Source organism: Acinonyx jubatus, chromosome F2 (genome assembly GCF_027475565.1).
Source record: "Acinonyx jubatus isolate Ajub_Pintada_27869175 chromosome F2, VMU_Ajub_asm_v1.0, whole genome shotgun sequence".
Taxonomy (NCBI): domain Eukaryota; kingdom Metazoa; phylum Chordata; class Mammalia; order Carnivora; family Felidae; genus Acinonyx; species Acinonyx jubatus.
Genome location: NC_069394.1, coordinates 18,905,790 through 18,932,311, shown reverse-complemented (window position 1 = coordinate 18,932,311; position 26,522 = coordinate 18,905,790). Strand labels below are relative to the sequence as shown.

At 41.3% G+C, this 26,522-nt stretch overlaps 1 protein-coding gene and 1 long non-coding RNA gene across 3 annotated transcripts in view; one reads left to right on the top strand and one right to left on the bottom strand.

Annotated features, from left to right (window-relative positions):
• Positions 1-26,522, bottom strand: part of SNTB1 (syntrophin beta 1) — a 237,994-nt gene that overhangs the window by 209,741 nt on the left and 1,731 nt on the right. The window lies entirely within an intron of this gene.
• Positions 2,893-12,474, top strand: LOC128312853 (uncharacterized). The gene is made up of 3 exons (XR_008292688.1): positions 2,893-3,388; positions 8,058-8,313; positions 9,046-12,474. It is a non-coding gene; the product is annotated as an uncharacterized LOC128312853 (long non-coding RNA).

Sequence of the window (26,522 nt, the reverse complement as noted above, 5' to 3'; positions counted from 1 at the left end):
TTCTCAAAGTTTTATTTTTCAGCCAAGGTCCCCTGCTAGATTTACCCAGTGAGGATTTCTGATTGGTGGCTAAAGAGTAGAGAGCCATCTGGAGTTAGAGGAAGAAGAAAAAAAAATGAGAGAGAGAGAGAATCAGCTGCCAAATGTTGGTTTCAGACACCTCAAAATGGTAGGGTCAGGTCTCAGGATTTCCCATGCGTGTTCCCAAACAGCCTGTGCAAATCTGTACTTCCAATTCATAGCCCTTGGAAGGATGAAAACACGACTTGACATCTACCTTCCTCACAGAGTTCATGGAGAGGATTAATGAGTTAATAAGCATTAAGTACTTTGCAAGCCACAGGTGACCGACAGACATTACTAGGACCACATTTTTCCTACCAAAATGGTTCGGGCTGTGAACAGAAGGTAAAATCCCAGAAGAAATGTCTCCTAATACAGGAAACTGGATGCCTACTCTCAGGTAATAGGCTGCCTGTAAAAACGCCCTAGGTTGTCCAGTCACTGGTGGCAGGGACAGATTTACACAATATGAAGGCAACGGTATTCCCCAAAGCACTATTGAAAGTAACCGAAGTAATAAACAATTCCAATTAACAGTGGCATTTGCAACAGCAGCAGAAACACTTTGGTTAGACTGATGTTTCTCTGAACTCTGTCCTTTCTCAAGTCTAAAACTTATTTGGCTGTTTTGCAAACTACAGCTCTGTTAACAACGCATGGTCATTTGCTTCGGCCACAACCAGACTTCACGTGCACATGCACACAATCTAGTCAGACAGCAAGAGCTGTATTGGATACAACTCAGGTGGCTTCCAAGACTCCAGTAAGCAGGGAAAACACAAGAGTCAGTAAGTTCATTTTGGGCTTAACTATGTCTCCTTCCTGGAACATTGCCTCCTAACTAACTCTATGAACTCTCAAAGCACAAATCCTGTGAAGGGGTTAAGCAGCTAAAATTTCTTCAAAGATCTTCTGCACGCTGCAAAATGATGTGCTGTTTATGTTGCTACGTAGCATCCCTAAAACTCTGGAATGGTCAGAGACACCTGAAAAGGGAAAATGCCAGGTGCTTTTAAGAAGACAAGAACCTCCAAGTCAGGAGTCCTGACCCTTCATTTTGTCAGCGTTCTAGCATTTCTGCAAACTTTTTAATTCTCAGCACAAAAGAATCAATCTAGTAGGGCTATGAAGAGGCGATTTCAGGATGAGAGAACAGAGGTGGGGAAAACACTGTGGAACGTCAGGAGGAAAATATAATGAGACTCCAAAAAGAAACTGGTGGTAGTGGGAATTCAAACGTGGACTGATTTCCTGTGTGTGTCAGGCTTTGTGTTAGGGGCTGAGTCTTTGTTGCCATAAAAGGGTCCCAGTCTCTGTGAACACTCAGCACACACATAGCCATGCCATATATGAACTGCTATGACTGTGGCATGAAAAAAATGCCCCCAAATCACAAACTGGGAGGAAATTGAGACTAGATCGCCATGAAAAACTTCACAAAATGACATATTGAATAGAATTTCACTCCTTTTAGAAGGAGGGAACTAGTTTTCCTGGCAATAGGAGACAGGTATGTTTGGCAGGCTCAATATCTGTTGAGTCATTCTTTCATTTATTCACTCAATCTTCCCTTTATTCATTATTCATGTATTCTTCAGGCCTCTACTATGCACCAGGCTCCACAAGGGGCCCTGGATGCATTATGTTGAATGAAGCCCAGTGGGGACAGACGAAAAAGTGGTAGATGTCAGGCTATAAAGTTTCACTTATATCGTGATGTCACTAGGGACGCAGCCAAGGGTTTCTGAACAGGAAAATGACATGATCACAACTTCTAATAAGTGGAAGAGTTGTGGCCGAAAATAAAATTTGAAAATGGAGGATTAGAGAGGCTGATGAGTGACAAGGCAACTATGAAGACATTGCTACAGTCGAGAAACAGGATGGAAAGTCCCGATGAGGACAAGAGCAGTGGGCACAAACAGAAGCATAAGATTTGCAAACTGCATGGGGACAGTGAACAGAACTCTGAGAGACAGGCAGGAACACAGCACCTCAGCCTCAGTTTCCTGGTTTGGGTCAGTGGGGAAAAGTGGGAGTCTGTTGCCCAGTTAAGGGGCATTGGAGGAGGTACGTTTGAGCAGGAAAGTGAAAGAGGACCGTGTGGCATACCATATTTGAGAAACTTCATTCACGTAAGAGTGTCCAGTGGGCCTTCCTGAAGTTCAGGATAGAGGCATCAGCTCGAGAAAGGGATTTCAGAGTTGTGTGCAGATAAGTGACAGGTGAAACCATGGAAGTAGAAAAGCAGCAGATAGACAGATCCTTCCCAAAGCCTAGTTGAGGCACATGGCAGACAATGACCTGGTGAAAAAAGGTAAGTGGCAGAGCAGGAGAATGAGGAAACACTGCTATTATGAAGTCAACAAGGCAAGAGGGAGGAAGAGGGCTGGTAAAGAGCAAAAAGCATTGAAACACAACCCCTTCTACATTTCTTTCACCCCATCACCAAATTGATTTGTCCCATTTGCAGACATTGATCTGTGGCCATAGTAAGTGTAATAGTTAAGTCCGAGACTCCATTAACATCAGTGCTGGGAAGACATCCAATCTGATCAAGGGCCAGAGAGGAGGCAGCAGACGTGTGTCAGATTATTTGAAACGGGCTCAAAGGAACCCCAAGCGGTGAACATGAAAACCCTTGTGTGGTGTATCTTACTGTCATCATGGATAACAAAGAGGTTTGTAAATTATAAGTCAAAGTCATTTCCTTAACAGCATTTCCAGAAAGATCTGAACGGCAGAGATGCTGTGTTTCCGAGAAACAGTAATGGTTTTGTCAGTTCCGTGTCTTACTCTTTGGATAACCAACCGCAATTTTCTGGAAGGGGTGAACTGAAAAACCAAGTCAAGCTGGTGCCACAAATGACCATCTACTGGCACTCTCAACAGCAGTTCAGTTAGTACTTAAGACTGAAGAAAAAGTATCTTATCTGTTAAACATCTCTTAGTTTTTCCAAGGTACTGGATTATAAGCTATTAGGATAGACGTTTTTCTTTTTATAAACGTGACACAGGATATTCTAAGTTCAGTTTGTGTTTTATTTTATTTCATTTAAAATAAATATATGCAGACAGAAAAATATAAAAAGAGCAAAAGCATAACAACACAGGCCCAATTTGAGCTTGAGTAATTAAATCAAACTCTTGCTGTCTTTGTGTTATGCCCCGTGGAAATCATCACATCCCCAGTTTCCCTCTGACTGTGAAGCTAACGTTCTTTTCTCAAATTAGATCCACAGAGAGTGAGAGCCCTAAAGAGGCCTGTTGACCTACAGGCTATCAGGAATGTCTGCTGAATCAGTGATTCTTCACTTGAAAACTAGTAAGTGGTGGGGAGTGAAGAGATAATGTCTAGAGTTGATCATCAAGGAAATGTAGCATAAGCATATTATTACAGTTAGGATGGTAACCACTGAAAGAGCTAAATATGGAAACTGTTAAACGTGGTTTCCCCTGGGAAGTGGGCCGGGAGCCGGGGAGAGTGGGGGTGGCTGGGGAGACTGTGTTTTTTGTTATAAGACATTCTGTACTTTGCACTTTTTTTTTCTTTAACGAATAGCATCTTTATTTGGATAACAGGAAAGTGAGAAAAAGCATTTAAATGTTATTATTACATGTATGCTTACTTCATCTTGTGTAATATAGAGTTTTGGATTTACATGCACAAAGCAAAAAGAGATTATCTTCTATTATACAGATAAAAAGACTCAGATCCAGACAAGGTAAGCATGTTACCTAAGGCCAGAAAATGTACGGCCAAAGCAAGAATGCAGCCGCTCTCCTAAGTCTTTTTGATCCACGGACTCCCAACCTGCCTCTTTTTATGAATTTCACAAAATAGGGAATGGTTTTATTCTTATTCAGGAATTTTCAGACTATGCTATGGGCCCTCCTGGACAATTATTCTAACACAGCTCAGCCTTATTAAACATTATAAATGTTACAAAGAAGAAACAAAGCTCCAGAGGCTGGGATATGGAATGGGTTTCCAAAAAGTCAGCTTCTAGGGAAGGAGGACCCATGGCAGTGGGGGGAGGGGGGGGAGGGGAGGTTGGGGGGGTTGGGGGCACCTGGTAAGATCACCTCTACCTGGCCAAGTGTATCAATCTGCTGGAGCTCCTGTAACAAAATATCACAAACTGGGTGGCTTTAGCAACAGAAATGTATCGTCTCCCAGTTCTGGAAACCAGAAGTCCAAAATCATGGATTCTACAGGGTTGGTTTCCATTGAGGGCTGTGTTCTTGGACTCTCTCGATGACTGGTAGATAACCAACTTCGCTCTGAGTCCCTTAGTGTGGTCTGTGCATGGCTGCATGTCCAAATTTCCCTTTCTAGAAGAATTTTATAAGTGATATTGGATTATGGGCTCACCCTAGTTCACTATGACCTCATCTTAACTGATTACATCTGCAACAGCTCAGTTTGCAAATAAGGGCATCTTCTAAGGTACCATGGGGTTAGGACTTAAACATATGAATGGGTGGGCATAACTTAACCCCTAACACTAGGAGATGATCAAGTCACTGAAGCCTTTCCCCAAACATTTATAGAGATGATCAAATCACTGAGGCCTTTCCCCAAACATTTATAAAGTTTACTAAATATTTTTTTTCAGGGAATATATCCCATTAAAACTTAAAATCAATTGGAAAACAAGATTTACTGGTTAGAAATTCATTTTACATGACCTATTTTTGAATCCTCCACTAAATAAAATGGAGAATGCTCACCATAATATTATCTCCTCTAAATGAATATATACTCTAGGATGTTTTAGGATCAAAGTGATAATAAATTATAAATAATTATGTATACATTTACACACATACACACAATGTTATTATCATAAACATAACAAATGTTATACAACAAAGTCATCATCCAGTAAGGTAAAAGAGTTCACCTAATAACTACATTAAAAGGTTTAACCCTCAGATGGATATGTCACATTTTAAGGGGCCTTGTCAATTATAACCATCCAGCTGAATAAAGCTGGGGAAGCTTAAACTGGGGAAACACACATAAAATTTTAAAATCCAATTTATTTTTTCATTCAACCATGATATTTACCGTTTGCTTTTCACTGAGAAAGAAAAATCAGGATAACAAGTTCCTTTTGATTTCTAGTCAAATCTACTGAGGGGCTTCACAGCAAGGACACATCATAGGAAACTTAAAAGGGAAAAATTTTCCTCGTATTTGATCTGTCTTATCAATTGTTCTCCTAAAATAAGCAATTGTATATATAACTGATCTGGGCTAACTTTGAAAACAAGTGCTGGCAGCAAACTTGAGACGAGCAAATATTTCTCATGAGAGTAAATGCTATAAAATTGATCATTTTCCAAATGTACCTATTTCTCACGCTTAGTCGGTTTTCACTGACTCCATTCATTTGCTCACTTTTCACAGAATCATTCAAAAATTATTGGCAAATTCTAACCTAAAAGTGGGTTCCTTTCCTCAAATGTATAGACATTACTGTTTAGAACTGGAATGCATTGTTTAAAATAAAAGCAATATTACACATTTGATTGTGTATTCAGTAAATGCCTATACAATCATAATGAGATAATAAGAAAAAATATGTCAATACTTGGAATTAAAGAATAAAATGAAATGATTTATGCTTTGTCATGAAAAAAATTCTTTCTCCTTATCTTTAATCTTTTTTTCGAACACTTCCTCCTCCTCCTTCTACTTACCCTGACGGAAGCCTGGCTTTGCCCTGAAAATACCACTTCCTTTGTTAACTCCTTCCTGTTCTGGTCACTCCTTCGACCTGTGTCCACCTTCACAGGGAAGGAAGAAAAGTTAGCAAACTCTTTGTTTCCTACAGCCCCTTCCAGGTATTTGAACTACTACAATCTCTCAATGAACTCTGCCCCTTAAGCTATTTAGAGGTGTGGTAAGTCATACTCATGACACCCTTCCCAGAGAATGTGCTTAGAATCCCCACTGAGTGAGTACCTGGTCATGTGGTCTGATTTCCTGGACACAGCTATCTGGACAAAGGAGGGACCACCTGACCCAGGTCACACCAATCAGATTCCTTCTCTGCCAGAAATTTGTAATTGGAATGCTCTTCGCACAAAATGCTGTGAAAAATGATGTTAAAGAACAGCATGGAAGATGAAATATATACATTCATATTCATTCATTCATCCTCCAAATCCTTACTAATCGCCTGCTGCCAGCCAAGCACTGAGGCGGGTCCTATATTGTACAGTGTTTCCAAGGGGTAAGAAGTAGGATAATTTAGCCACAGCATAGTGTTTACCTGGAAATGCAGAAAATAGGTTGAGGCTAAAATTGTAGCAGGTTCAGATGGCAAACCAAAGATTTGTGTTTTATGCTGCAGTTAAAATGAAAAGGAAGCTGGCATTACAAAATGTTTCTGACCTGGCTCATGAGAGAAGTCCTCTACTTTTTATCACTTGCCTTTTAAGACTCCTACCTTGAATTTAACCAAAACTGACTGAAATAGAATTCCAACCCACCTTTTTTATTTCTAGGGTTAAATGATTTCTCCTACCATGGTTCTCCCTGATTCAGTGCAATGCAAACTCAAATGGAAGAAAAGAGAAGAACGTGGCCTCTCTACAAAGCTCCTTCCCCAATGTCTTGTAAGCACCTTGACAAAGGGGAGGTGCTTTGTTAATATGCTTCTATCTCTGGAATCTGCTTTAATACGCAGAACATAGGAGATGCTCAGTCAATATGTGCAGACCAAGGGGCGCTTGGGTGGCTCAGTCGGTTAAGCAATGGACTTTGGCTCAAGTCAGGATCTCACAGTTCATGAGGTCGAGCCCCATGTCAGGCTCTGCGCTGACAGCTCAGAGCCTGGAGCCTGCTTCAAATTCTGTGTCTCCCTCTCTCTCTCTGCCCCTCCCCCACTTGCACTCTGCCTCTCAAAAATAAATAAACATTAAAAAAATTTTTTGTTTTAAATATGTGCGGACCAAAAATGAGTAAGAAACATGCATCCTGAGCTTGGAGATGTCACTGGGGTGGAATGAGTTAAAAAAAAAAAAAATCACTCAGGATTTCTAAAGAATACCTTGCTGGGTGTGGAGAATAAGTCTGGGAAATGTGCTTTCTTTGGCATAAAGAGGGGGTTGGAGGAAAAAGGTAGAAGGAGAGGCAAATACTTTCAAAGAACAACATTATGTCCTAAGGATAGAGTGATTTAACGGTATGCAACACACCTGTGCTTGCCCAACGGCACAGTGATTAAGAAATACTGTTATCGCCTTCAGAAGGAAGTTTTCTGAAACATTAAATATGATAACCTCTTGGTGTATTTTTCCATAGCAATTGCAGCAACCACTTCTAATCATGTTGCTAAAAAGATAAGGCAGGTTGGGATCTAAGACAGAGGACATAGGCTGCCCATGAACCAATGCTGTCCCCAAATGTAACCTATCAGCACACAATCTATCAAGTGTTCCACTCGAGGGACCAACTCTGGTTCAAAAACTTCTTTTTCTCTCCCCACCCCAATCCTAGGCTTCTGACAATTGGAGTTATAAAGATTTGGGTAGTCAGGGTCCAAGTTATTGTGCAAATCAGCTATTTAACTTCAAACCCTACATTGTTTTAACTAGTCAAATACCGATTTTTCTAAGGTGATTAAAAACAATCCTATTTACAAGATTCTAGAACACATTAACAATCAAAGATTTAATCTGAATTTTAATGCTGTTGCCAAAGAACAATGAAAAAAAAAGTTTTTTTTTCATCTCCATGTATTTGTTATTTGCACCACATGAAAGAACTTTTGTAAGTGTGACTAGCTCACACTGTATTTCGCAATGATAAATATGTGCTTCAACTTACTTTTAATATAGGTCAAGCATAATAAAAAAAAAAAAAATTTAAGGTGTGGAAAGAAAAAAACCCCTGCAACTGGGTGTAGTTCTTACGATAAGATCCAGGAAATGCAACTGTCTTTTCACATGCCTCTTTTTCCCTTCGTGAATCAAACCAGAAGAGTGAGTAAACAGCTGGTGAATTCAGTATGAAGAAGGTCAACTTCACCACCAGTGAGCAAGCTGTAAAGACTTCAAGAAGTCCTTTACATCATACAATGTCCTGAAGCCTGATGTGATTCAATAATTTCCAATGGAATGCTGGAAATTTCTGAAAAGAGGATCTCGCCCCATCTAAACTTCTCTTACCATGGCTCTCAGGCTCCAAGTTATTCACAATAGAAGAAATTTCTCAGACCTTCCCATAGAAAGTTGGTAGGTAAACCCTTTCTTTCAAATTAACTGGAGGTAATCTGTAAAGCCTTAAGTTAAAGAAAGCTATTGGTTGGTTCATCCATTTAACTAGTATTTTTTTTTAAGGTTATTTATTTATTTTGAGAGAGAGAGAGAGAGAGAGAGAGAGAGAGCGCACAAGCAGGGGACAGGGAGAGAGAAGGAGAGACAGAATCCCAAGCAGGCTCTGAGCCATCAGCACAGAACCCAATGCAGGGCTTGAATTCATGAACTGTAAGGTCATGACCTGAGCCGAGTTCAAGAGTCGGACACTTAACTGACTGCACCACATAGGCACTCCTTTTCAACTAGTATTTATTGAGTGTCCAGTGAGTTCCATGTAATCCTCTAAGCATTGGGAATATAGCTGTGAATGAAGGAGACAGACAAGAAACCAATAAACCACATACAGTACAGTCTATGTTGTATATATCTATGTATAGTATACTATAGTATATGTTATATATATGGGAGTATATAAAAATATATACTTTGAGGCACTAGAAAGAAAGAGTAAAAATATAAAAGGGCTCTTGTCAATAACAACCTTGTTAATTAGTTTTATAGGTGTAGCATCAAGATGCAAATTCTTTAATTTTCAGATGATAACTGCTTCGGGTCCTGTTGGTAATATTAGTTTTTATTAGTAATTCAGTCCATGCTGATTCTAGATTTACTGTCATCTTATTCCTGTCCCTTGCCCCCATTTCTTAGCTGCTGTTCCAAACTCTGGTCCTTCTAAAATTGGGGATGAGGCACAAAATCTTCAAAGAAGAAATCACACCTTCATTCAGTGGCCTCAGCTACACCTTCGGAGCAGCTTCTTTGTTTACTTTTATCTTTACAAAACCATTTTCAATGATCCACCCTCTGATTAGTCTGTCTCTACTGACTCATGGTTTTGTCACTGGCTGGCTACAAGGCTACAGTTTTGAAAAACATGTAAATATGGTTACCAGCTCAAGCACCTAAAAATGTAGGATGCCCAGTTAAATTTGACAAATATTTTTTTTAGCCTAAGTACATCCCTGGATATATTTAGGACATATTTATACTTAGAAAAATTATTTATATCAAATAACTGTCTTTTATCCAGTAACCCAACATGTGAAGATTTTGGAAACTAGATTGATTTTAGGAGCATGGATATCAAGTTTTGACTCACACAAAAATCAGAGAAACTGCTCCCAAGGAACAGTCCTATGGCGAGGCGAACATGCATGAGAACAAAATTTAGCAGTGCTGTATGCACCACAATAACCTGTAACAACCTAGCCCTTTCAGGGCTGACTCATACACCTAGAGAAATGCATCTGAACACTCAGTCACTCAGTAAAGACAGATGGTCTCATTAGACATTTGACAAAGAGAAAAAAAAATGTGCTAAATTTCAATTACTATTTGCTCACTCCCCAAACTCCTTGCCAAATTTTTATGAAATGTATCCAAAGCCTTCCATAGGAGGTGTAATATTTTGCTCGGGCTGCTATAACAAAGTGCCACAAACTGGGTGGCTTAAACCATAGAAGCCTTCTCTCCCAGTTCTGAAGGCCAGGAGTCAGAAGGCAAAGTGTCGGCAGGATCGGTTCCTGCTGTGAAGGCGAGTCTGCTCCAGGCCTCCTCCAACTTGAGATGGTTTCCTGGCAATCTTTAGAGTGTCTTGGCTTATAGATTCATCATCCCAATCTCCGCCTTCATGTTCATATGTTGTTCTCTGTGTGTGATGTCTGTGTCCAAATTTCCCCTCTTTATAAGGATAGAAGTCATATTGGACTGGCGGCTCACCCTACTCCAGTGTCACCTCATCTGAACTAATCACATCCGCAATGACCCTATTTCCAGATGCCACATTCTAAGGTACTAGGGGGTAAGCACTTCAACATATGAATTTGGAGGGGACATGTTCAACATGCAATGGGGGTGAATCTGTACAGGTGTTAGAAAGACTGGAGAAGGAATCCAAAACCCAACAACACAGGTCTGTATGTGAAAACTGACAGGCAGGGTGTTTGACGGGGGAAGCTCCCAGGGCCTGGGTTCTGCCTCAAGGATCTGTCCATTCCACACCGGTGGGAAGGGCTGGCGAGTGGACAGGTAGAAGTTGGTCTGCATGGCAAGCATGCTGTTCTCACACAGCCTGGAAGCAGGCAGTGGCAGACTAGAAAGACTTACTCCGGGTCCAGTTCAGGCCCTGCCCTGGCTCTGCAGAATCATTCCTGGCTGTCCCCCACTTTCAGAACCCTCCCTCATTATATGTATAGCATTTACTACCTATATCATTCCTTTAGCAAAGCTCTCATATGTATTTTCTATGCAAGTTCTGTCTCTACAACTATATAAAGGAAGCTTTCGATTTTCCCAAAGAATATTTTTGTGTGTATTTTATATTATATGCACACACATATATAAATATGAACACATCCAGCAACGATAAAGTAACTGAGAGTGGAATGTTACAAATCAGACTCTGAGATCCCTTCTTTAAAAGGTTTCTTCTTTCAGATAATTCTTCCAGGCTTTATGGGCTTTTCAAAGAATACACAACTTAACTGAGTTCTTGGAGCAGTTATCAAGTTATATTAATTACTTTTCCCTGACAGATACAGATTGATACGCATACCATCCTAGGAACATGGTCTCCTGTCATTTCATTATTACTGAGGCAAATTTGTGGAGAGTACATTTTCTGGAAAAATGAGAAATAATGATTCTGTGACATGAATTATAAACTCAAAATGTACCCATATAAAAATGTTAAAAATTTTAAAATATTTGAAAACTATCAAATCCATTGCAAAATTTGATTTTCCAAGTTTTAAAAGGCAGAATCACCTGGCTTTGTTAACTTAGCCCCTCTTTCAACTGGGGATTGATATAAGAAAGGCCTATTGCCTGAAGACATTCTTGAGTAGCTGTTGACCCAAGGCCATGTACATTATTTTACAGTCAATAAATCTCACCAACTGAAGCTGTTTATTTCTTACTTTTGCCCAAATCCTGCCATGGCTAATGACCAACAGACAACTGCCAACGGGTCAATTGTCTTCAGTTTGCTCAAGTTTTAAGATGGAAAAGATCTGATCCCTTCTCCTGGAGTCATACAGTCTAGTGGGGAAAGACAAATAGACAAAAATAGCATACGAATAGCCACCACACTTTTGAACTCTTTGTGCTGGATCCTGTATTGAGTTCTGTATTAACTTTTTAAACTCCCCCCTCAGGCCTATAATGAAAGTACTGTTGTCACCCCATGTTATCAATGAGAAAACGGAGTTCTAGGCAGGTGAGGCTATTGCTCAGGTAGTTTGTCTACGTCGCTCATGGCCGGTCTTATCTGGTTCAAAATGTCAATAGGACTGAGGTTGAGAAACACAATACTCCCCTTTGGCTCAATTAATCTAACTCGTGCATCATCTACTCACAGAAACTGCAATCAACTCACTGGATCTGCAAGACTCTCTACCAACCATACACTTAAAGAAATTAAAAGTCAGGTATAGGTAGCCAACATTTTGCTTTACAAAGCTTTCTGAGGACAGTACACTCAATCTTGATCATGCCTGAACCAGCCTTCAGAAAAGACTTGTGATGGAAATGTGTCTAGAACTGAGTGCAGTCCATCTTCCACTGGGATTTCCTCTGAACACTTTTAAATTAGGCCATGTGGCTCTGCTGGAGACTAACTTAGACCATGTCTCCTCTGTAGTCAAGTCTACGCGCAGAAGGTTGCTTCCGGTGGGTACCTGCACTTCTCTGCCCAGGGCCATTTTTTTGGCAGAGGAGCCTTGTGACCTCATAGAGATGCCAAATAGAAGTACCAGAGAGGTAATGCCCCAGCAGTAGCCCTTAACAAAAGGATGGGTGGAGAGTTGCTGAGTAAGTTTTATCTGCTTCCTCCCATGTCAGGTGAAAATATGCTAAGTGCCACAGTGACTGAGTGGTCCACAGCGGGGCCTTTATGGGCTCATTCCCTTTACTATCTCGTGTTCCTACTCCACCACCAGTGCTACTTGGGCTTGTATTCCAAATCAACTTCTTGCCCTGAGATCCTCAGCTCAGGTTCTGCCTCTAGGGGAATACAAAAATGGAACAAATCTCAAAATAGATGAAACTATTAGCTATGCATAACACACCGAAAATTGAAGCACAGAGAAAGGAACTTGGAGACATCTGAGTCAATACTAGTGAAAAAAAAATCCTTCAAAAAACTATTAATACGCTCAGAGAGATCAGCAAAGATGTCGTCGCATCCACAATACAAGAGGATGCTATTTAAAAAATGAACAGTGAGAACAAGAAAATATTCTTGGACCTTAGTGATATGATGGATGAAAAAAAATCAATACAAGTGTTGCAGATAAAAATCTAGTAATTCTCCATGAAAAAGAACAAAAGTAAACAGAGAAGGAAAACTGGAGAAAAACCAACAAGAAGACACAAATCAGCTTGCTGATGTGTCAATACAGAGGGTCCAACATCCAACCAAAAGAATTTCTATGCACAGGAAGCAAAGAAAATGGAGGAGAGGAATGATCAAAGAAATCAAACAAGAAAATGTTCCAGAACTGAAGTGTAAGATTCTTCAGAATACAGGTCCCAGTCTACTCATTAAATGACACGCGTAATGTCTCAGTAACTTTTTCATGACACGCCTAGGCCCAAAGAGATACCTTCCAATTCAGTGTTTTAAGTAGTTAAATCCAAACTACTTAAAGGACTCTTTATGTCCTAAAAACTTAGTAACTTCTGGGCACTATACAACTTCTCAAACCTAGAAATCATATTGAATACTGCCACCCTCATTTCCTGTTCCACAGTATGTTTTGATTTGTGTGGTACTTGTTTTTGTGTGTGTGTGTGTGTGTTTTGAAATCATGGCAACTGCAGAAAACCCAGTTCTGCAAAGATATTGACATCATGGAAGGAATGTAGCAATCTAATATTAAGTCTCCAGTTAATGGTTCGCCTAGTGGCCAACAGATGTTGCTATGTTTTCCTCAAAATTTCAGAATATTCCCTGGCACTCTTGTGAGTTCACTCGGGCGACCTACAACACCTTGGCACATAGTTTGGGAACCACAGCTTTAGCCTACCTGTACCTATCAAGGTCTTAGAAAATTGATTAACAAAACTTCCACACCAAGGCCAATCGCTACTTATAACTCAGAATATCAGTGATAAAAAGAAAAATTAGAAGTTTCCAGAACAAAAGAAAAAAACAGGTCACATGTAAAAAAGAGTGAGACTTCTCATAGCAGAAAGGCTTCTCACAGACACTCTGAAAACTACCAAGGGAAAAATGCTCACTCAGCCTATCACACCCAAAGTATCAGTCCAGTGAGAGAACAGATTAAAGATATTTTCAACTATTTGCCTCCCACACGTTCTTTCTCAGGAAGCTACTGATGAATGTTGTCCAGCAAAACTAGAGAGTAAACCACAAGTGAAGGTGACAGAGAAGAAAGCCCAGGACGGCTTGAGGAAGACGGCCATGCGCCAGACCAAGAGAGAACCAGTCCACAGCAGCAGGGTGGGAAAATAAACAGAATGTGTGTGGGATTCAACATGTATGAGCATTTGAAAAAGAACAAATTTCCTAGAAATTTGATAAATATAGTGCTGCTTCAGGGGAAAAAATGTACAGACAGGTATAAGAAAATGAAGCAAGGGGTGACTGGGTGGCTCAGTTGGTTAAGTGTCTGACTCTTGGTTTCAGCTCAGGTCTTGATCTCACAGTTCATGACATCAAGCCCCATGTCAGGCTCCACGCTGGGCGTGGAACGTACATAAGATTCTCTCTCTCCTTCTCCCTCTGCCCATGCACTCTCTTTCTCTCTTTAAAAAAAGGGGAGGCTCCTGGGGGGCTCACTCAGTTAGGCATCCAACTTTGGCTCAGGTCATGATCTCACGGCTTATGAATTCAAGCCCTGCATCGGGCTCTGTGCTGACAGCTCAGAGCCTGGAGGTTGCTTCGGATTCTGTGTCTCCCTCTCCCTCTGCCTCTCCCCTGCTCATGCTCTGACTCTCTCTTTCAATAATAAACGTTAAAATTTTTTTTTATTATTTATTTATTTATTTATTTTTAATGTTTTTATTTATTTTTGAGACAGAGACAGAGCATGAGCAGGGGAGGGGCAGAGAGAGAGAGGGAGACACAGAATCCAAAGTAGACTCCAGGCTCTAAACTGTCAGCACAGAGCCTGATGTGAGGCTCGAACTCACGAACTATGAGATCATGACCTGAGCCGAAGTCGGACAGTTAACCAACTGAGCCACCCAGGCACCCCCCCGAAAAGATTTTTTAAATAAAAAATAAAAAGAAAAGAAAATGAAGCAAATGGAAAAAAAAGAAAAGCTGTGGGTAACTGCAAGAAACCTGATCATTGACTTTTACATGGCTACAAAATGGAACAATATTGACATGATCACTAATTCTGTCAATAGTGGCTAAAACTGATATACGAAGAAGTAGCAGTACAGGCATATTATTTGGAGTATTAGAATATATATTTCTATATGTATTAGGATTAGAAATATATTCTAATATTATAAATATAATATACCTATACTTCTATTAAAATATCTTTAATAAAAATCATTAAGTTATTAATTAAAATATGTTTTCTAATATTCTGGGGGACAACAGAGAAGGTATGGGGTAGGGTGCACAAAGGAATGCTACAAACATATATTATTTTTTTGCATATATTATTTTGATTTAGACAAATTCTTTTTTTTTTTTTAGTTTATTTTTATTTATTTTGAGAGAGAGAAAGACAGTGAGTCGGGGAGGGGCAGAGAGTGAGGACAACAGAATCCCAAGCAGGCTCTGTGCTGCCAGAGCAGAGCCTGATGTGGGGCTTGAACTCATGAACCATGAGTTCATGGCCTGAGCTGAAGTCAAGAGTCCAATGCTTAACTGACTGAGCCACCCAGGCGCCCCTGGTTTAGATAAATTCTAAACGTGAAGTAGAGAACAGAGGACAATATATGGATATTGGAAGCAAAAGAGAAAAGTCATTAACTTTGATTTTTATTGCAGATTAAAAGCTTTCAGATGAAAGTATTTGAAATGCAGGGTCGCAAACAGCCAAGTAATTACCTACACTTTAAACTTCACTTTGCTTAGATCACCCTACTGTACAAGTTACCTCTTCTGTGAAGCATTCTATTCCACTCCAGGTATCCTTAGTACCTTCAGATATTCCACAAGTTCTGCTACAGCGTTTATATTACTTATAAATATAAATTATTATTATTATTATTATAGAATATACTTGTAATATATGTAAATGTAATTTATTACTCCACACCTGTCTCTCTCTAGACTGTTCTATTTCAGAAGAAAAGGAATTTCATCTCATCCCTCTAGAGATTTTTCCTTCAATCTACCGACAAGGTCCTCACCTTATAAACATTAGCAGAAAAATTATTCTAATAACTAGTTATGTGACTATAATACCCCATATCTCATCAATCTAAACTGCCCATTTTTTTTTTTCACATTTTATCATTTCTGATTTGGGGAATGTGCCTTAAAATCGCTGGAGGCCCAGATGGAAGCTGAATTCTTGTAGACAGAATTTACAACCACTCCTATCATTCATCAGGGGCCCTCCCAATCTGAAACCACTTTAAATTATCTGCCTAAGTTTTGTTTTTTGTTTTTGTTTTTTTAACTCACACTGACACTACATTCAGACCTACATATTTAGTAGAACCGACTTGCCATTCAAAATCTTAGCAGATATATTTTTTCTGCCTTCTACCAGGACTAAATCTGATATGTGTGAGTTTCTTTGTTGTCCCTTTCTGTGTGATGGGTTTATTTTTCACTTATCCCTGCATTGAAGAGATAGTCCCTTACATCAAAACTTTAAGCAGGTATCCCATTAGACACCCCATCTTAAACATTATATTTTTTTGAGGGTACAGATACAATTCCACTGGATTGTCTCTTAGATTCCATGAAATACAGCATTAAATTAAAACCATAAAAAACTAAAGTATAATGCTGGCTTAGTAACACCTATATAAATATTTCACCTCTTTTTTTTTTTTTTTTTTAATTTGAGAGAGAAAGAGTGCATGTGTGAGCGAGGAAGAGGGGCCAGGAGCGGGGGAGAGAGGGAGGGAGAGAGGGGGAGAGAGAGGGGGAGGGGGGAGAGAGAGGGAGAGAGGGAGAGAGAGAGAGAGAGAGAGAGAGAGAATATCTTAAGCAGGCTCCACACTCAGCACAGAGGGGCTGGATCCCACGACCCTGCGACCATGACCTGAGCTGAAATCAAGAGTTGGACTCTCAACCGACTAAGCCACCCAGGCACCCCCCACATTTTAACAAAAGAAACTTTTGGGTTTCTTTTGGCCAGTAAGAGCTCCACACCCCTATAAGCACTAGACAAATTTTCAAAGAATTTTGAATTTTGCTGTGTAAGTTAAATCCTTACTTGCCCACTTTCCCTTTACAAAACACTTTTTTGCATGTTCCTGCATATCAGCATTTTAAGACAAAGTTCACATTTGCCCACCAAAAACCACAGCAGCCTACATTGTGATCTGTTTGATGGAAAACATCTGATGCTACTAAAAATCATCAATGAAATACACCCTTGTGGGATCATAATTCACCCCTACAAGGCAAACCAACTCTCCTAGGCCATCAGTTGCATCCTTCAGTTCCCTACCATAGCAAATCCCAAACTGTCCTTTGTGTCCCCCGCCCCCCCAAAGACTTTATGTAACATATGATTGAACCCATCATTTCACTTGTATGCTTAAGACCTCTGTGTGCAAATAGAACTTAGCTAAGCATGCAATGTGACATGTTATACAGTTAAAAAATATTTAGTGCTTACTATATTCCAGGCAATGAGCTAACCACTTTACATACATAATTACTCTAGCCCTCACAATAAACCTACTGATTAAGAAATTGAGGCTTGTTGTTAAGTAACTTGCTCAAGCTCACACAGTGAGAAAGAGATAGAACAAGAATGTAAGCCCACGCTGGGTAACTCCAAGGCCCTCCCTCTAAACCACTGCATTCTACTCCTCTGGGAAAGAAACTGCAGTGAGAAGAAACAAGGCCAGTTTGAACAGCAAGCACATGAACTGGGTAGGTTAGCTGCAGACACACTGAGCAACCAGTCGAGTTTGAGATGGAGCTTCCCACACTTCTCAACAAGCTGAGAATGATGCTTCAAATCACAGGAAGAAGTAGTTTCAAAAGCACTGAGCTAAAGTATGGGGCATCATTTTAATTCCCATTATAACCACTATTCCATCTTCTCTACCCCACTTTGGGAGTGGGGCTCATTTGCATGGGTCTGTCAGGACATTTACTTCGTGGTGTGTGTTTCATACTCTCTCTTAAGTCTGGATCTGCGGGCCAGAGCTAAAGGCAAGCTATTATTATAGATCAAAGCCACTGAAGGTAATGAGGTTTGGTATATAAAACTCTCAGTATAAATGCAGGGGGAAATTCTGGCTTTTCTTTAACATTATCTGCTTTGAAATGCATCGTTTGAAACAGAAGTCTCAGTAGGCCAGAGAATTCTAGCTGCCAGAGAAGAATTTCCCTTCACCAAACAGACCAATGGTAGCTTCAGCTAGATGCCTTTCACAAATGCAGAGCCCTGTGCGGTGAGTTATTTTTGATTGGCACTCCATGGGGTGAGTGCTACAAGCATCAAGGGACATGAAGAGCACTCCCCACCACGGCAGGAATACAGGAATACAGAACTGAAAGACCATTCTGACCGGCTTCCTGATAAAGAATACAGTCTGAATTCTCACGCTGATGCGTAAGCTTTAAAAAAGAAACAATTAAAATATCTAAGCAGACAGTTTTCATCTCTCCAGGTAGAAAGTGTTCTTAACATATTCAGACTTGTAGGTCCCTGAGCTACAGGGGGGCAAAGGAAAGGTGGTTATAACATTAGAAGGATAATTACATTTCCCAATAACTTTTAAAATCATGTCTGGCTCCTCTTTTGTCTTTCAAGACCGGTCTATGTTAAGTACATGCCTCCCAACTCTATAAAGTGACTTCCATAATTCTGCTCTACAGACCAAGGCATAGTCTGCATTGTCGGATGCCAAATGTGTATCATCACCACGTCCAGTAGCATGAGTGCTGGAGGAGGGGAGTCATCAGAGAAAGTCACGAAGTCCCCAAATTACTTTCCCTCCCCCCTCCCTTCCTACCTTGCTGTCTGTCCTTCCCTTCTCACTCCCTGATTCCCCCACTCACTCTCTCCTTCCCTTCTTCCTCCCTTCTGTCTGTCCTATTTTTTGCTTCCTAAGACATTTTAAAATCAGCCTAAGGTGTGCCAGGTACTATGCTATAGATACTATAGATCACACAATTTGTACGACTAATCTCAAAAACTTTACAATCATCCTCAAATGCCCTACTTCCTTAATAACTGTCAACTCCCTGAAATCAGAGGCCATGCCTTATACCTCTAAGACTTCATTGTGTCCACTGTACAATGTCTTGACTTTGTGTAGTATGCAGTAGGAAGAACTGGATGGGCATTAGATAATCTGATGTCCAGCTCCCTCATCTACAAGGTAACCGCAGGCCAGTCACCTCATCTCTAGCACCTCCATTTCCTCCTATACTGAAAAGGATCCTTAGACCAGTCCAATGATCCACACAGGGTTGACCTAGTGATAACATCATGATGTGAGTGAAGTCACCTTATAAACCTAAGCCTTGCCGGGGAAGGTGCCCCTAAGCGTAACTCAGGGTGAAGTGTCTGAACACTGGTGCTGCCAGGTGAGCACATGAAGCTGGGTCATGTCACTAGAGCCCTGCCCACCTTACAATAGACGCATGGCTCGGGAGAATTATCTTCTTGAAATGTGAAACCCAGCATGACATTTTCCTACTTACAACACTTCACCCTGAGAATGAAATCCAACTCTATCATAAGGCCTAGAAGCCTTGATTCCTGCTCAATTCTCTGGTCTTTTTTCCTTCCTGCCCCTTAACAAGGTCTGAAGGTCACATTCCTCCCACCTACTGACACTGAGCGACAGCTGATAGCCATGCTCTTTGTTGGGCTGCCTTGAGACTTTTGCCTTCCATAGACCTGTCCAAGAACGGGCCAGATGCCCTTCCCATAGGCTACCACAGCACACAGCATCCCATGATGACCTTGCTACAGCCCTTTTTGCTCCATCCTGTACCTGCCTGCATGGTGCTTATTGGCATCTGTCACCATAATATTGTTCCTTGAGGGCAATGCCCTAGTGGTATCACATGGAAGATACTCCATAAGTGACCTGTTAGATGGGTAAATAAATGAATAAGTGACGAACTCCTTTGCAGTGTGACAGGACATGATCCTTTACACGGTTGAGGATATTCTTGAAGTGCTACCTGGGAACTCTGTACCATTATAACTTCACCAAACCAGATGTAACAGGCAGAAAAAATGTCCCCTACCCCCACTCCCAAGATGCCCACATCCTAGTCTCCAGATCCCAACCATATGTTGTTACCTTGCATGGCAAAGAGGAATTAGGGTTGCAAGGTGAATTAAGGTTGCTAATCAGGGAAATTCTAATTTAAAATATATTTAAAATAGGGAAATTGTCCTGGATTATTTTAGGGTGACCATGGTAATCACAAATCCTTAAAAATGCAAGGAGAAGGCAGAATGGAGGTTGGACTGTTTCAGTTTGAGAAAGATCCAAGTTGCTACCAGGCTTAAAAAATGTAAGGGAGCCGTGAGCTAAAGCATTTGAGTAGTCTCTAGAAGCTTCTGGAAAAAGCAAAGGGACAGATTCTCTTTTAGGGTCTCCAGAAAGGAATTCAGCACTGTGGATACTCTGATTTTGGCTCACTGAGATCTGCATCAGACTTCTGACTTAAAAAAAAAAAACAACCATAAGATAATAAATTTGTCTTTTAATTTACTAAGGTTTTGGGAAATCTGTTAGAGCAGCAATAGAAAACTAATACACCAGACAAGAAAGTAGAAGACCTAAATAGGACAAATCATGGGACCTGTTGGAGCTTTACTCTCCTTTTTATTTTTTTCTATCTATCTATCTATCTATCTATCTATCTATCTAAGACAGAGAGATCACACCATGCATGCAAGCAGGGGAGGGGCAGAGGGAGAGGGAGAGAGAGCGTCTTAGGCAGGCTCTACACTCCATGCAGAGCCCCACACAGGGTTCAATCTCACAACTGTGAGATCATGACCTGAGATTACGACCGGAGCCAAAATCCTGAGTCTGACACTTAACCAACTGAGCCACCAAGGAGCTTCAGTCTCCTAATCAATAAACTGAGGTTAAGCACCCCTAATCTGCTCATCGCCTGAGTCTGTTTATGAAGATCCAAAGCGATAAGGCCTGTGTTTACATCTCAGCAGCAGCATTTATTCACTGTTTCAGTGGCAAGTGACTTAAATGATCTGTGCCTCAGTTTTCTCATCTATAAAGCAGACATTCTAATCATATTGGGTTACTGGGAGAACCCAATGATTTAGTCCATGTGAAGTGCTTAGAACAGCATCTGGCATGATGCAAATATTATATAAATGTTAGCTCTTATTACATCTGTAAAGAGTTTGCAAAAGGTTAGGTACTGCTGTGCCCGGCAGAGGACATGTTCCAAGACCCCCTGTGGACGCCTGAAACCACAGACTGTACTGAACCTTATATAGATTGTGTTTTTCTCCTATACATACACACCTATGATAAAGCTTAATTGATAAATTAGGCACAGTAAGAGATTAACAATACCTAATAATAAAATTGAACAATTATATCAATCACTACCATAAAAGCTATGTGAATGTGGCCTTTCTGTCTCTCAAAATATCTTACTGTCCTGTACTTGCCCTTCCTGTGATGACGGGAAATAATAGCATGCCTATGTGATGGGATGAAGTGAGGTGAAGGATGCATGCATGCATGCATGCATGTGACAGAGCGTTAGGCTACTACTGACCTTCTGACACTATGTCAGGGGAAGATCATCTTCTTCTAGGCCGTGGTGAACCTTGCGAAACTGAAACCGTGGAAAGCAACACCCAGGATAAGGGGACTACTGTATAAAGTGGTAGAGCAGAACCGGTATTCTTTTTTTTATGTTTGTTTATTTATTTATTTATTTACATATTTATTGAGAGAGACAGAGTGTGAGCAGGGAAGGGACAGAAAGAGAGGGAGACACAGAATCCAAACCAGGCTCCAGGCTCTGTGCTGTCAGCCCAGAACCCGACGCGGGGCCCCGAACTCATGAATGGCAAAATCATGACCTGAGCTGAAGTTGGACGCTTAAGCCACTGAGCCACCCAGGCGCCCCCAGAATCAGTATTCTTATAGAATGTTCTCAAGAGGCTGGAGGGTCAAAATAGCCCTTCTCAGTAGCAGTTCAGATATTTATGGAGGCATTTTGGGGGTCCAGGGGAGCGGCAGTGGCATATTCCTAGCATTTAGTGATAGGAGCCAGGGAAGCTAGACATCTTGCAACATCTGAGGCAGCCCTTCACAGTGCAAGATTCTTCCAGATCCCAAATGACACCACACACCCCTAGCCACCTTCAGTTGTAGCTATTCATTGACGGTGATTTTACATTCAGGTACTTGTATCTACCTCACTCATGCAGACCTCTGGTGTAGGTGTACTACGCATTTATCAATTGAAACTTTTTTCAAAATAATTTATCCATGAGGCCCAGTCAGTTAAATGTCCAACTTCGGCTCAGGTCACATGATCTCTCAGTTCGTGAGTTTTAGCGTCACTTCGGGCTCTCTGCTGTCAGCAGAGTACTCTCTCTCTGCCCCCCCCCCCACTCTTTCTTTCTCTCTCTCTCAAAACAAATAAATAAACTTAAAAAGATTTACTCATTTCTCCATTTTATTAATGTTAATAATAATAGGGCATTATGCTGATTTTTAAATGTAAACTACAGTCCGATTCTATTATTTATGAAATTCATTTCGTAAAAATAAAAGCGGTGTTAGAAAGGTTTCTTATTAAAAGTGTGTTGGGTCTTAATTTATAGAATGTGAGGTGAAATAACGTTTAGGGATACCTTAACCTAGCTCCTTAGCTTCCCAGTGAAGAAAATCCAGGCCTAACAAGTTAAAGCATCTTGTGAAAAGAGTAACTATTAGTTACAATATAAGAGCCCAAGTTTCAAGACTCTTAATTCCAGAGGTCTTGGGTAATCTTTAAGGATCTGTACATCCTAAATAAAGTAAGATTCTTTAAGGTTCAAATTCTCGTCCAATCCTGAAATTTCATGGCAACAAAACCACTGCCTCTACCTTGTGCCCCATCTCCCTGCCCTGCCATTCCCACTTCCACCACTAAGGGAAGTGACTGTGCAAGTGACATTTTAGATGATCTCAACAGCCAAGCATTCCTGGGAGCAGTACTGGGGGAGGAGCTTTGACGGACAAGGTTCATGTCAACAACAGTCTCTGACCTTCTCTGAGTTTCCATCTCTTCTGGATCAGTTCCGGAGGATACCTTTTGGCCCCGGATATGATTCTGTTCATCCCCCCACCCCTACCTTCCATACCCCAATATGTGTCTTCCAGAACATTCTGTACTCCTCAATCTGGACAAAGTTATGGAGAAACTAATTTTATTAGTTTCAGTCACAAAAAGGTCGATAGATTCCAAATTACTATTTTGCTACCAATCTCAGGGCAAAAAATTCACCCCTCCCCTGACCCAGAACTACCAAGGATATTCACGCAGCTGTACCCTGCCCAACTCCACAGGGTGTCATTCTCATTGTACACCATGTACATGGCGTCCCCTGGCATTATGGGGTTCAATATTTGCATGGCTGAATGTAGGGTCCCTGATCTTACCCCCTAAAATAGGAAATGAGTTCATAATGTGAAGATACCTGACCTTAACTTTGATGAATATTTGGCTAAACACTGACTTAGCTGGCCCTGTCTATTCACTCTTTATTTTCAGTCTGAATTACAATTTAGTCTCCTTGTTGGCCATGTGTTCAATGATAGAGGCCCTGCCTTGTTGTGAAGTTGAGCCATACACTTAGTGCATTAAGGTTTTTAGACTCAATCCTCTTTTCTGTCCCTCCCTTTTGAGTAGCCCACACAATGGCTTTTCCTGCTCAAGGCTGTCCCAAGCACTTCAGCATATTTGAGGAGTGAGGAAGAACATCTTGAGCCCAATAACTGAGGAACTTCAACCAACTTAAGTATATAGTTGAAGGAGAAACGCAGAATATCAATTTCCCCTAGAAGTTACAAGTATGAGCTTTTATTTGTTTGTTTACTTTTGAGAGAAGGAGAGACACACAGAGTACAAGCAGGGGAGGGGCAGAGAGAGATGGAGACAGAATCAGAAGCAGGTTCCAGGCTCTGAGCTGTCAGCACAGAGCCCGATGCGGGGCTCGAACCCACAAGCTGTGAGATCACGACCTGAGATGAAGTCGGACATGTAACCGACTGAGCTACCCAGGTGTCCTTGTATGAGCTTTTAAGTGAGACAGACCTGGAAACCTCCTAGCTATTTTACTTGAAGCAAATAGCCCACAGGGAACAAGTACTAGCCTCACAGAGTTACTAAAAGTGTAACGAACAAATCCAAGTAAAGCCTGTAACATATAAGTGCTCACCAAATGTTAGCGATTGTAATGACTCCCTTCCCGCAGAGGAATGGTCTCCTATCATTACAGTTTCATAATAAAAAAACTAAAGGGAGACTAAAAGTAAGAAATATAAAGTCTAGTACAGTGTGAGGAAAGGACTATCCCTTAGGACAATTTCACCTTCATTTCATGTAATGGCAACACAACTAATCACAGCAGTCATTTGATGCATGTCTTGTTTTTCTTTTATTCTCAGATTTCTCTCCATGCAACAGCCCTGTAAAGTAAGAAGTTCTAGCCGAGTTTCTGTATTCCCTTTTTTTCAGAAGACACTGAGGCTCAAGGAGGTTAATTCTGTGGTAGATTCTACAACTGGAAGGCAGGGATTGAAACTTGGGGTTCAGCGTTTCATTTCAGAGCGTTTCACTAGCAGCGGCAGCGACTTTCCACTAGGGGGCGCACGTCGTGTAATGGGGTGCGTATTGGCTGTGGTTAAGGGACTAAACTAATCTCCATCAGCAGACCAGGAAAAAAAAAAAAAGCAACCTAAGTAAAACACTGTGCATTTTCCACATAAACATATCTATCTTTGAAACATCTCCCTAAGCCCCTCGTCCAAGCAGATTACATCTACAAAGCCATTCCTCTGTAGAAATTCTGCAATCAAGATTGCATTTCAGGATACAGGCAACTAGATATGTGATTTCAAGAAGCCTTTCTGGTGGCTCTGATTGCCCCTTCAGCTGGTCACCCATGTACTAGTCCAAGCTAAAAAAGAAGGGATATGTGTGTGATATTTGCTTTGATGGTATAGTATCACACCTCCTGCACTTAGGACCAACACTTTGACTCAGAACAAGACACATTGTTTTGAGCGGGGCCTCTACTTGCTTCTCTTATTGCCTCCAATCTCTAAAAACTCAGGCTGGGAAGAAGGTTGTGGCCCAAAGCCCAGGTGGTTCCTGTCTAGGAGGCCCACAGGCCTTCCCTCAGAGGTCCTACCTGCAACACAGGAGGGCATGTTGCAAGAATGTCACATTAGAGGTTTTTACAAAACTCACTCTTCAGTTGCTGCATCCAGAAAGTCACACAACTGCTTGATTCTTTTTCTTTAAGTTTATTTTCAACTGCAGGGAGTCACATTTCCTTCCTCTTTCTGGGTGAGAGTTTTTTTTTTTTTTTTTTTTATCTATTGCTAAGTCATTATTCTTTAAGTGGAAACCAAGGAGAAGAGTCGTAACGAAGGGCAGTGCTTTGAAACAGAAATGACCTGCCTTTTGTCCCCCCTGATAAATATTGCAAGCTGAGCAGGTGTGCAGTGGTTTACAGTCCAAACTACACTTGTCCCAGATCCCACCTGCCCGTTGTCACACAAACCAACACACTTGAGTCAAGAAAACTTTTTTTCTGCTTACTTGTGTTAATCATCAAACCAAAGCAAATAGCCTTCCACTTTTCTGGATCCAGGGTAGCAATTAAACATGAAGACATCACAAATCCTCTAGATAAATAATGGTGGGGGTGGGGGAAGCCTCTGGATTCTAGGCAGGAGGTGGACTATCATGTACCAGACGGTTGCATCAGCCGTCACATGTTAACAAGGCTGGCTTCTCAACTTTGAACTTTCGCAGTTTCACACCCCAGCACCACATCTGGTGAGCAGGAAATTGACTTAAGTCCTTAATTTAGGATTTAAATCAACCACCAGTTTACAAGGTCTGGGTTGAAACACTCTTGTTTCTGTGGCTATGGGTTCGTTTACTTATTCACTCAGCTTGCAGATCATTGAGCACCTAAACTCAAGGGAGGTGACCCATAACTAAATAAAAGACCCAAGACAACTCAATCTACAGCGAGGGGAAAGCTGGGTAAATAGATAAAAATAATTGCATAATATTTGTGTTAACGGAGGTATGTACAAAGGAAGCTATGGGGCAGAGAGGCAATTACCAAGTAAATACAGACGTAGTGGGAAAGGACAATGATTATCCACTTAATACCCTATTGCCCTTCTGCCCCTCCTAACAGCAAAAGGGCACAGTGATGCGGCTACTTATTCCATTCACTTGAAAAACTAGGGGATTGGGCTCATAGGATCTCAAGAGAGTCGTCTCTAAGACGCCTCACACTCAGGAGAAACTGTTTCAAAATGCAAAACTGTTTGCACACTACTCGGGAAAAATCCCGGGAAAATGCAAGCAGAAAAACTGCCTCCCCAACCCTCCACCCAGAGGAGCAGCCTGGAATCCAGACTGACCGGCCGAACACCTGGCACCAGAAGGGAACTTGTGCACAAAGACGCAACACACTACCCAGCCCTTGGCACAAGTCCCCGGCGTGAGCCCGGCTTCCAATCTGAAAGAGGGAAGTCCGGAAGGGTGATGGGGTTTTAGCATTCAAACACTGCCCCTCCTCTCTGTCCTCTGTGGGACGGAACCCTCTTCACCGGATTGCCCAGGCTCCTGAGGAAAACTGTGCCAAAGCAGAACTCTCGGAGTCGCTACTGTTCAGTGGGCTCTCACCGGAGCGTGGACGGCTGCCCCTCCTTTCCAGCTCCACGTCCTACCCCTATGTACGCTCCACTTG